The sequence below is a fragment of the Siniperca chuatsi genome, linkage group LG17, assembly GCF_020085105.1.
Source record: "Siniperca chuatsi isolate FFG_IHB_CAS linkage group LG17, ASM2008510v1, whole genome shotgun sequence".
NCBI lineage: Eukaryota > Metazoa > Chordata > Actinopteri > Centrarchiformes > Sinipercidae > Siniperca > Siniperca chuatsi.
In genome coordinates, this window is record NC_058058.1 from 3039136 (window position 1) to 3052367 (window position 13232).

Below are 13232 nucleotides of genomic sequence, written 5' to 3' on the forward strand. Positions count from 1 at the left end.
ATAAACTACTCACACGTGCAGGTTGTGTAGGCATATTCTGAAAGCTGGAATCAAATGTTAAGTCAGAAAGATTTTTCTTCTTGACATTCTTTGACCAGATATTTTCTCATCTAAATCAGAGAAATGTCAAATTTGTGACTATATTTTATTCAGGCAAAGTTCTTCTACCATGCAAGTAAAATAGCAGATGCCACCAAGTCCCAATTATCTGATCTCAGCACTTAGTTAGTTAGAAGGAAACCCGCCCTCATCACACAGCACCCTTTATACCCCCTTCATAACTCAATCGAACCCCTCCCATTAGGTCGCTGATGTCCCTCTAGCTAGAAAAAACACATTCAAATAAAATTGTATTCTGTCCAACGTCAATTAACTCTAAAAACAAGCAGTGAAAGACTCTGCATGCCAAAGCTTGCAATATTTACTCTAATTCGGGGTTTTTAAAACTCTGCTCTGTATGATTTTACTTGTGAGCCACGTCAAAGATTCATTTTCATTCCCTTATGATGGACAATAAAGCTTTTTCTGATTCATTCTGAGGCAACATTAAAGGCTGATGCAATGAGACATTTGGTATATTTTGTTTTGAAATGTAGAAAAGCGTGTTTATATTCCTCAAACAAGATTTCAAATGATATCCAGTCCTGCACAGCGTGTATGTATTTGAGAAAGAAAGTAATTTGTTAAACAATGAAAAAACTTCTGCATACAATCAAACAACAAAAGTTATCAATCTTCATATGACAGATATTCACAATAAACAAACGTCTTCCCTGTCTACACATTAACATTTGGCTGAAAAAGCAATAAACCAAATAAATTCAGTGTCCTCCCACCATGTGTATGGCACCATATTGTGTGTTCACAAGGAAAAAAGAAAACATGAACAAATCCACATCAACATGTCCAAGTATTGACATATGCAGCAGTGCAAATCCACATCTTGACTGTCCTTGTGCAGCTGCACATTGCCACAGTTGACACACTGTTCATGCCGACAAGTTTGCCCAAGCCTGACTTTCCTTCCACACCAACTGTCTCAGTGTAGATACATCCTCGCTACAGAGAAATGAACTGTCCAAATAAAAAAGAAAAACGAGCAGATGAATCATCTGAAAACTTGCCACAACTTGGTATTTCTTCATTCTCATAGTATATGAGAGAAGAAATTCCAACCGCTTCACTGAAGATGCTCTACACTAAATGAAAAGTTATCTTGACAAAAAAATGTGGACATCAAAACCTAGTCCAAAGTTTTCAAAGGGTTTTTGAAGCTTAATTTCTAAACCACTCACATGCATTCTTAATTTTAAGCACTAAAAGCATCCACACAGCCCAATCAGGGCAATACTAATGTATTGAGGCATTTATTGATACCGAAGAAGGTCCCTGATGAAAAAGCTTGCATCAATAATTTAATATTGCACAGAGAGTGTGGATTATTTTCCTATTATTATACATTATCTCATATTTCTGGTTCTTAGTAATGAATGTCCAGACTCATTCAGATAAACCTTCAAAAACCACAACAGAAGAGACAGCACCACTTCCTAAATCAGTCAACAAGTTTTATACAGGATCTGAATCTTGATAGATGTATTTTGATGAACATCTTGATGAGCATCATTTTACCGTACCAAAGTCTGACTGGAACCAATCCTAATCCACCTCATGAAGACAAGCTGCCGCACCCGGGTTTGGAAAAAGCTTTCATAATTCCACACAGCCAGTGTGAAAGCGCCCTGATTGTAAACACAGGAATGTAAAGCAGAGTCATCCTCAACAAAGAGGAGAAAACTTTTTCTCAGCAAACTACCTCTGGATAAACACAGGTTACACAAGTAGACAAGTCATTCTCCGGATACTTGTGGGGAAGCCTAAATTAACTGCGACTCAATTTTATGTCACACATGCTGTATTCTGTCCTTTTCTCTCAAACACACACACGAGTGGAACATGAGGTCCAAATGGGATTTCATTATTCCTGCCTGTCCTCTGCTGACACGGTCTAAATCACTGTGGCTTGAACAAATGGACCAGACCTCAATAAATGGGAGTCCTACACACACACACACACACACACACACACACACAGATTAGTCTTGTGCTAAGAGTGAGTGTCTGGATTTGAAAGGTCACAACTCCGAGCTCTGAAACAGAGAGTCTTTGACCTAAACATTGAATGTCCAGCTGAATGGAAAATTGAGATTTTACGAGTTTTCGGCTACTTTTGGAGTCCTTCCTAAGGGTTATGAGATTTTACACTGCAGATTGTTTGTAGAGGTAAAAAGATGCAGCGATTGCAGTCAGTACACGTTTAAAACCGAGTCCATTCCAGCAAGTAACATAAGCAGTCAGACAGATTCAAAATGTAAATCTAAACCACTTATTTGGATAGGAAAATGAATATTAAAATTGTAAATGGGCTGCATTGGTGCACACACACACCAATGGTGGGGAAGCTACCATGCATGGCACTGGCCTAACCATCAGAAGCAATGGGGGTTCAGTGTCTTGCTAAAGGACACTTTGACATGAGGACAGGAGGCGCTGAGGATGGAACAACTCTGCATTTAATGGAAGACCGGCTTTACCTCCTGAACCAAAACTTTCAGCTCAACATCCATCCCACGGCTGCTTCCAGGTTCATCTTTTTACCAACCATACATACTGTAGTTGCCTTTTAGAGTGCAATACACAATTTTAACACACATTACTGAGTGTGCAACACTCTAAACAAGTGGTTATGACAATTTGGTTAAACTGGAAATTAGTTTAGAACCTGTCTGTTTGATCAGTTGGATTGCTAAGTCTAAAACGTATGAAAATAAGACCCAACTTCTTCCTTCATTTGTGACTCAGTAAGACTGCTGAATGCTTGCACTGGTTAATCAACATTGCATGGTAAAGCACTTTTGAACAGTGACTGGTAAGAAAAGTACTTTTTACTGGTGTGTGCAGAAAGCTCAAATAGTTCAAAGTTGGCAGCAAGGATGAGCTTCTGTATTTTGTCAGAAAGTCAAACCCTGAAGAAATGCTTGAGGAAATGTAACGTTAGCTTGTGTGGACGCTACTGCACTACTTGATCAATGAAAGAGCTAAGCTACTAAAAAGCTGTTTGATTCAGAAAACAGCAACGCTACCACCACGCTACTGACAAATGTAAACGCCGTTACTTGTAGCGCCACTACTGCCCAACACTGTTAATATGTTCAGTAAGTTTCTCACAAGCAATTGAACAGTCCCTGCTCATAACTGCATTACCAAACGACAGTTATATAGCTTTGACGAAAGAGAAGGTGACAAAATGTTCACTGTGATAATTTACCTAGCTGCAGAAAGTTTCAAGTCTACACTATGATTTTCATAGTGCAGTGAAATGAACTGAACTAATGGCTGCCTGCATGGAAGAAAATGGTGAGCAGTATTGTGAAATGTATGTGATTTAGTGTGTAAAAAAACATATGGGACTTTCACCTTCAGCTAACCTCAATTTTGGATTCAAGTGAGACATTTGCTCCACATACAGTAGGTTCAGGAATGTAAGAACACACACACACACATACTTTCCAGTGTCATTTCTGTGCACAGGTGAGTAGACTAAAGCAACAAGACAGTGATGTAACTCAGACCGACTGCCTTCAGACAAATGCAAACAGCGTGTGCTAATTCAGAAGGATCACTGAACCAGGCCCTTGAATGATTTGGATTCAAATCGGGTAAGACAGTGGATCAGAATATAAGAGTGATATAATAAAGACAAAGCTCAGTATGTTTTCATATAACTGTAATGTTACACAAGCAAGCCCACACCTGCCTGCCTGCTGCTCTGCTGCCAAAACAATGCCCTGAAATGTAACACTGAGTGTAACTGCAAGATTGTAAAATCCTGAAAAAGATCAATGCAGAGCACACGTTTCAAAATGGTTGTCTTGTTTGAGCAATGCAGCAATAACACACAGTCATTGCTGCATTTACAGTATTGAGTATTTAGGATGTTAACAAAAATATATCTTCTTTAAATTAAAGTACAAGGACCAAACCTTTTCCCATCCCAGAATGATGTGCCAGTCAAGCTTCAGTCAAAACTCAGACACCCAACATCCATCGGCAAACCCATGGGCCTGCACAATATAAATGCTGCCATGGCAACTGGCGCGAGTCACACTATTTATATATCCTTCAATACAAATGATCTGGGTGTAAATGAGACAGTACCTGTGTGTGTGTGTGTGTGTGTGTGTGTGTGTGTATTTGTGGAACAAAAGAGAATAAAAAGGCCCTGGCAGCTTGGATAACTGAAAGCAGAAAAGTGCTATAAAACAAATTATTTTAATTTTTCGGATGTTCAGGTGAAGCGCTGTTCACTGAAAACCACACTGTGTTCAGTTTCCTTTAGGTTGCCTTTAACAACATTCACATTTTAGCTATTAGGCTCTAATTTTAGAGCCATTAGTTGCACCTCTATAAAAGACTCATTGTCACATTGACAAGAATATAAGCAGTGTGTATTCATAATTTAGTGAAAAAATGCCAAAGCATGGCAGGTACTGACATTTGCACTGGAGTATTACAATTCCAGGTAAGTTGAAGTCTATTACAAATAGATTTCTAAATACAGAAATCCTTAAAATGTATGCAGTGCCACAGAGAAAAGTAAATAAACACTATTAAAATGACATATTATACATACTTTTTCCTTTGGTCTGGTGAATTTTCGATTATGCTTTGGAAAGACTCACACAGTGTAGGTCTAAAGTCTATTTTTCATTCGTCTATGTAGAGTCAGATGAAAGAAGATCTGGTCCTGAAGAGAAGTGAAGGTAGTGTATAACACAGGATCTGATGTAACTCTCCCTCCTGCCATCTTCTGAGGGGACAAGCCTCAACATAAAAACCAGGTCTGGTTGTTACAGGAGAGTTAGAGGTGTAGTGTGTCATCAGACTTCTCAGGAGGGAACATCTCATTACAGATGTTTCACATCTAAAATACATCCTGAAGGTTCAACAGGAGGTTCTGCCAAAAGAGGTACTGGCAGATTGGTGACGGTTAAATGGCAGCATTGTGTCGGAGAGTGTTTGTGCATACAGGTTCACCCTTTAGAAAGCACACACAGCTCTAACTGCAGTGTTTGCTAAAAGTTTCTTTCATTTAAAATCCAATCAATTTAAATGCTATACTATAAAGTGCCTTCAACAACAAAAACAGCTTTGTAATAATGTTCTCTACAGGGAGCAAGGGCGGCAATGAAAAAACAGCATCTGTAGGCCTTCGAAATAAATGAAATAAAGAAACTGGAAATTTTAAAACTGGGATAGAAGATACACAGAAAAAGAAGAATGACACCATGAATTTAACTATTAAGACTGAATCTAGACTGTATATAATTATGATCTGGATTCGTATGAGAAACATGGCTTTACAAAAACACTTACAGTGACCGAAGTTGTTAAGGCTTGAAATTTAAACAAAAACTCAAAGACCTGAACCAGCTCTCCACATGGAACACAAGACACTTGTATTCAGATAAATTAGCACTCAACAAAAACAAAATTATATACAGTATATTCACCTTGTTGCTGAGTTATCAAAAGTGGATGAATTCAACTCTTTTACCTCATTAACAATAAACACAGCAGTTACTAGAATAAAGCTGTATTTTCAGAAGTTCTTAATGTGCTGCATGCTTTACTTCATCTCCGTCTACTGTTAACAATCCAAAATAGAAGATACAGTAACCCGCAACAAAACCCACTAAAGTTTAATAAATAAATATGGCAAAGAAAATGAAGGCCAAATAGACAGGCAGACAGGAGGACAGACAGGTCCGTGTGCTGACCTGTAGGGACACCTGCGGATGCCAACGGGGTGCTCTGAGTGCGAAGCGACACATTAGATGAGTTATAGCGCTCTCATGTCTGATCACACTCCACATCCATCACACAATGGAAGACAGACGGCGAGAGAATTTTACAGACAAATAGTTTGTCTGCTGAGTAGGAAGACAGGGAGGTGCAATATAAACTTCATTGCATTAGCCCATGTTACATTTAGCCAGTACTCTGAGACAAAGGTCAGCAGGTCAGGTGTCTGTGCTCGACAAAACCTTTACATTGTCAAAGCCTGACAGGACACTCCCTGATAGGATTTGAGACACTGTCACTGTTCTATAGTTCACCAGAGAGTATTGATGTCATTTCTTGGTTGTAATTGTTAAAAAACTAATTTAAGGGAACCTTATCAAAAATGTTTATTTACTGTATGTTATGGGTTGTGTAAAGAAAATTAATATACGCCAATATATCATTATCTGATTTTTTAAACTCAAATGTCAGGCTATAAAGCTTTTTCGCATGCAACTATGTTTGCTTAGATTGATCACCAATGACCAAGTATTTGGAATTTATGGATGGACAATGAAGTGAAGTGGTTTACGCTACAGGAGCTGTTCGACAACACCACAAAACTGGGTCACCATTGGAATCCATTGTAACTGCTATGAATTCAAGCTGCCATCTTCTGTGAAGGAGCAAGCTTCAAACTTTTCAGAGTTAGCTTTCACACTTCTTAATAGTAGTATTTAATACCGGTAATACTATTTAATACTCAAAATTTAGATTTCAGCAGACTATTCCTTTACTTTCATGCCTTTTAAGACATAAACTGCAGAGCTCGTCAGCCTTCCGAGCGAGTTAGCTGTACCCCTCGAGTACCTAGGTGACCTGCAGAGACAAGCGTGCAGAAAAGCAGACATACACAACAACATTAGCAGACAAACCTTCAGATTGACAGTCATGCAGGCAGGCAGGCAGCTGTTAAAGGTCTGATTAGCAGCAAGGCAGCAGCCCAAGAACAGGCCTGTGAGGCTATAGCTGTGGTATTCAGCAAGTGTGGGCAAGGAGGAGACTGTCAGCTATGAGCACGGAAAAGCAGACGGAGAGAGGTGAAGCTGTAAGAAGGGAGACGGAGAGAGGTGGAAAGAAGGTGTAGAATGGTGCTGCGACAGGGCTGAAAGTTGAGAGAGAAACGAAGAAGAGAATGGAGAAGAGAGGAATACAGAGGATAGCAGATGGTCTTATCATGATAACCGACACTTTAATACACCTCTGAGGGGAGTGTGTAAAATCGAATTTTATATTTAACTTGAAAAATGTTTAATACTTTCATCAGATGAGATCTTGAATTTAAATTCTCATCATCTCCAGGAGAAGTACATGTAATGTATCTGCACAGTATCGATTAGAGCAGGTATAAGGAAGAAAGAAGAAGATACATTTAGGTAACAAAAAACTCAAAACATTTTGAACTGTCGAATGTCATCTAAAGTACTTCCAGGAACATGATCGAGTCTTCTTTACGAGCTGAGACCAACAGATATAAACCTATAAGTAGTCTTCATTTCCTGATAGGAGGTAACTTTTCAATATTAAACTCAAGATTGGAGTTGAATTCACAGTTGAGGTATCATGGCAACAAAAGAAAGAAAAGACAACAAGAAAGAGAAAATCGGAAGTTGTGGAGGAATTCTATCTATCTAAAGTCATCCTACACAGATCGTATATTTCACTTTAAGATATAAATGCATTGTATGTGTGTAGCCATACATATATGTAATATATGTTTTAATAAGAAAGGGAAGACGGACAGAATGAAAAATAAAGCCAAATAGTGTCAAAAGACCAAAGATCGAAGAGAGTAATGAGAAAAAGTGATGGAGAGAAAAAAAAACTGTTCAAACAGAGATAGCAGTCAAGAGGGAAAACAGAAAGCTGATGAAAAAAGAGAGCTGGAGGGGATGATGATGGGTTGTGTTGGAGGAGTGTGTGTGTGTGTGTGTGGGGAGGGGTCAATAAGAAGGTGGTGGTGGTGGTGGTGGGGTGGAGTCATAAATAAGCAAAGCGTTTCATCACTGTTTGGCTCCTCTCTCCCCCATCTGTCCCCTTTAGCCTGCGGCCAGTTAGAGCAGCAGGTGACTCACACACACACACACACACACACACACACACACACGTTCATTGGCTGATGGCAAGATTCAACATTCAGCACTTCTATGTTGGTGTCAGACCTGAAAGGAAAACGTCAAACAGCATCCTGCAGTTTGCTAAAACAACATAAACTAGACATTAACTCTGAGGAAACTTGGCCACGATGACAAACAATCCAATATTGGGTTCAATGACAATTAGCAGCATCTGTCAGCTATAAAAGAAATCTTGCAATCAAACTTTCAAAGATCTGACGCACCTCACATAACCAACACCGATATTTTAGTCTAACCATCAGAAAGAAGAACATATTGAGTAAATACAGAGCCCAACACAGCAGACGACAGTTTAGTTTAAATAGTCACATCACTAAGCAACCACGAAACTGCACAAGAACACTGAACCACGAATCTGACGCCAACTAAACAGAAATGGTTGGCAAAATGTGTTTGCTTTGCTATTTATGCTGCAATTTGTGCAGAAAGGACAAAGACTTCAATGAGATGATGGATGGAAAGATGAGGCTGGAGAGGTTTTAAAGATTTATAATCCTGATTTCTCCAGCTCACAAGTGACATCAACAGTCCCAATCCGTTTAACGCAATCTCTGCTAACCAGTTTTCTGGGTGAAACCCTGAATCATGTAGTGTTTCATTTCCACCACATGGAAGCAACAGAGCATCAGCATTAGCATTAGCCTGTCCATCGAATTAACACACACACACGCAGAGTCTTTCTCATTAGTGTTTATATTAATGGGTGCAGACTGTAGTTCCTAACATGCACACATAAACACACACACCAGCTATGGTGCAATAAGTGCTTAAAAGATTTATGGATTAACCGATAAAATATTAACTGATGCAATGAGAATCGATTAATGACGACAAATTTGCTGGTTTCAGCTTTTCAAAAGTGAGAATTTATGGGTTTTGTCTGTTTCATATTCATGTAAATTGAACAAACTTGGGTTATTTGATTGTTGGTCAGAAGAAGATGTTTGCAGACATCATTTTGGGCTCTGCCAGCCTTTGACTTAATTATTTTTGACATTGTATAGCCTAATTAATAAAGAATTTAAGTAATATAATGTTTTGAAAGACTTGGTTCATTTCTTTATTTTACTCGTTTAAAATCTCTCAGTTGCTCTTTATATTAGTGACAAACCAGTTTGGCTCCACATACAAATCGAACTTGAGTTAAACTGTAAATTCTCCCTCTTTTCCTCTCTGCCTCCTTCATTTACTCTCCCTGAACATTTTCGGACACCTTGGCCAAACAGCGACTCTTCCTGCCAGAGCCGAGGCAGAGGCCACGCGACATGGCGCACCACGGGATCTTTGACAAACATCACCAACTGTTACTATGTTGGTCGCAGTCAGACCCCCTTCCCACTCTTCCACTAATGGCCTGCCTCCTCCAGTGAAAGCTTCTGCTGCTGGACTTCTTTATATTTATATGTAACTCTGGTGAACTGGAGGAGACAGCTTGAGAATGAGACAGAGAAAGGAGGCACGAGAGAGAGATGGGCAGTAAACAGAAAGGAGAGAGAAAGATGAAAAAAACACAAACAAGCAGCTGCTTTTCACATTAGATTTAACTATCTGAATGATATATATAACAGGTTATCCATTTTGGAACTTGAATGATAATAAATATTAGCTATTACATTATTTTACGCAATTCATGTTTTTAAAAAAAGTTTTTAATGAATTATCACTTCTACATTAGCTAACTTTTACCTGAATATATTGTTATGTTATTAACTGGTGTTTTCAAACCAAATAATCATTACTTCGAATATTGCTGATTATGTACTTTTGTTTAGAAAGTATTGTCTGCCGAAATTCTCATTGGTCAGAAAACCGCTGGTGTTACTTTCATAAGGAGAAAGGCGCTTCTTAATCCATTATTTTCGGGGGCGGGAGGAATATGCAGACCTGATGTATTTGATTTTTGCTTGACAGGCTATATTGTGTTAGAAATAACATTGATTATGAATAAGAAATAATATTCAAATATATTTCACTCAACAAATGTGTTTCTGTTTAAATAATCGTATGGTTTAATACTATAAGACAAGTCAAAACACCCCCGTTTTCACAACTTTGAACTCGCCCAGCCGAATGGAGACTGCTAATAACTTAGTGAACATTTACTCAGCTCCAAACTAATTAACACCATGTCAAAGAACCAGCACAAATCGCTACATCAGCCCCCGGCCCCCAGCCTCAGAGGACAGACGAGCTGAGTGGATAAGGTTTGTTTTTGATGGCAACGTCTGTGCGTTTGAATACAGACTGCTTTCTTAATGAGGGCCGGTAAATCAAGCTCAATGATGGATCGATACTGGCGTCCGTGACCCGACTTCAAACTTGAAAGCTGTAAGTTCTGCCATGTTTTATGTTGTTTTACTGTTTATTTTGTAGGTTAGCCTGTTGAACTTGGCATTAGCATGTTACGCGGCTAATGTGACTACTCCCACAGGCTGGGGCGATGTTGGACTAACGTTGTTGTTGTTATATGGAGGGACAGTCAAGAGAAACTGTGTGAACGTTAAGCCTCATTTGAAGCCAACTAAATAACGATGATCCTCGCTGGTGTGTGTGTGTGTGTGTGTGTGTGTTGCTGCTGTATATAAATTTACTTAATAGACATTCATGATAGCAACGTGTGAAAAAGAAATGGCCAAACTGCAGGATTTCATTTGCTTGGCAACGTTGTGTAACTTTGATTAGAGCCCATTTAAGCTACCAGGTAGAGTGCAGGTAGTGGCCCATTTAGTTCATCTAGAGATAACGTGCAGCACCTACTCTTTTTTAGTAGATAGAATTTCAGTTAAAGCTCTTCTATGGTTGACTACAGCCCTAGATGCTAGTTTATTTCAAATGTTGAGAGTGACATTTGCTTTGGCTTATGTTTGTGGTAATACACATTTTTATAAATATATAGTTATTAAACTGTTAAGACTGACAGGAATTGACAGATGCAGTGTAGAAACAGAAGAAGATTGACGCAGAGTAGCAATCCTGCAACACCCAAGCAGCAGTAATGAGTCAGAAACAGGACTTTTATGGAAGCCCTAGCTGTAATTATCTTTGCGTTTTGGATCCGATCCCTTTGGACTCGCTGCTCGCCTCCCTCTCTCCCTCCCTCCTTCTAGTCTGCCATCGCTCTCTCTGCTTTGACTCGTCTTGTGCACTGAGTGCAAACACAGCCAGTAAAGTCTAGCACCCATTTTAAAACATCCGTTGAGCCGTAAGTAATCTCACCAAGAAATGGCTGACATAAGATCTGCCACATTTGCAAAAGAGTCACTTGAACATCTTGAACATCTGTTAGGTGTTGATGTACAGAAGCAGCTGTCCTCCATTATGTTCATTTAAAATTCTTCAAAAAGGTCCCATATTATAGGAATCTAAATATTTCTGTACATATAATGGAGGGCTGGAAAGGATGTTTAATTAAGATTAATATTTATGTGATTACATTTTGTTAGAGTGGTTTAATACAAGCTATTGCATTTGAAAAATCTTTTCCTTTTTTCAAGGCTGCTGCAAACAAGCTCAGAAATGCATCACCACTGGCTATCTTTACTAAAGCCACTAAAAGCCATCCAATTGCCAGTATCAGCATTTGAACTGGATAGCACCCAATCAGCAGGTTTAACTAATTAATAGCACTTTAACTATTAATCTGCATAAATATTATGAACCACAAAAAAAAAGAAACTTAATCCTAAAACCTGAATAATTTAGGACCTTTGATTCTATGGCATCTCCTTGCATCAGGCTCTTTTTCAAATTAGTAAATGTCATCCCGAAACATCTTTTCAGGTTTTTTGTATTTAAAGCTTCCCAGGGTCATTCTTGCACCTTGTGACAACTAAAACATATCTTTTATCCACTTATGTTTGCTGTTGCAACCCCTTATCTTCCCCATGAAAGCAATAAAGTTCAATCTAATCTCAAATCTGATGCTGCCACACCGGTTACACGACTCAGATACCACGTGAGAAAATTGGTAATTGCATGAAACCTCGGACAGGATTAAAATGACCCCGGGATGCCAGAGTTAACTCAGGATACCGTAGGCTAAGTAATTTCAGGAAGAAGCAGAGAAAATTCCAGACAGGTTTGTAAAGTTTCTTCTGTCTGGAGGGGGAAAAATGAGCAATCACCAAACCTCTCCTGGCCGGGTCTGGTGCTGCTGAGAGAAGAATAAAATCCTCATTTCGAGGATTCATGTAATTACATGGGAAGTGATGAGGTGATGAAGTGAAATGAGATTTGCAGTGAGGAGGAAGCTCAAGCTCAGTTGCAAATGTTTCTCGTTCTGCACAGAAACAAAAACACAAACTGAAGCGTGCAATTTCATCAAAAGGAAATCTAAACACGCTGCAACAAAAGTGTGACTACAGACAGGTAAAGACTAAATAAATGGGGTGAGGATGATTGAGATGCACTAATAAGTAGATTTAGATACAAAAAAAAAAATTGAACTGCTAAGTATTTATCCCATTGTGACGATTTTCAGAGCAGAAGCTGTAATTTGGGTTGGAGACGGCGGCTAACCGTCTACCAGAAGTCCCATCTGCACCATCATTAACACCATTCCTCCATTTCAAGGTTTCAAAACACAGCTCCACTCACACAAAAGGGACACATCACATTTTCAAAAGCTGCAAAGGAGCACGGCACAACATCAGGTTTGTGTCAACACAACACGGCGAGGTAAACATCCTGCGTTTAGGCTGAAGGATTTTTCCAGCAAAATGTTTATTGAATTCTTTTTGGTTTTGATGCAGACAGAAACGCACATGAAAATATGATCACTGCTACATACATTCATAGGGGTACAAAATATGAAAAAGACATAAGACAATACATCAGCCCACCAATACATCAGCAACACTAACGCCACACAAAATGGCCAAAAAAGCTGAATTAAGACCTTTTTGGTACAAAAACAAACATTGAAATTCTACCTTTTATAAGCTTTGAGATATTTTGTTGAGGTATAAATCTAAACCACAACTGTAACACAATTAATAACGCAGCCCAGTGCTAATGTGGTTTGTAGTACGAAAGAGACATACAGTTCAGACATTTAGGCTTACCTGGTTGTTTCCTTGTTCCCTGTATTTTTTTTTTTTTGTGGTGACTGATTGTGCACCTCAGCATGCGGTGATTACAATCACTTTCAAAATGATAACTGGCTTGTTAACCACTCTCATCTCTCCATTC

General features: G+C 38.9%; 1 protein-coding gene across 8 annotated transcripts in view; it reads right to left on the reverse strand.

The window, feature by feature from the left end:
* LOC122864185 (collagen alpha-1(XIV) chain) overlaps positions 1 to 13232 on the reverse strand; it is a 216780-nt gene that overhangs the window by 182463 nt on the left and 21085 nt on the right. The window lies entirely within an intron of this gene.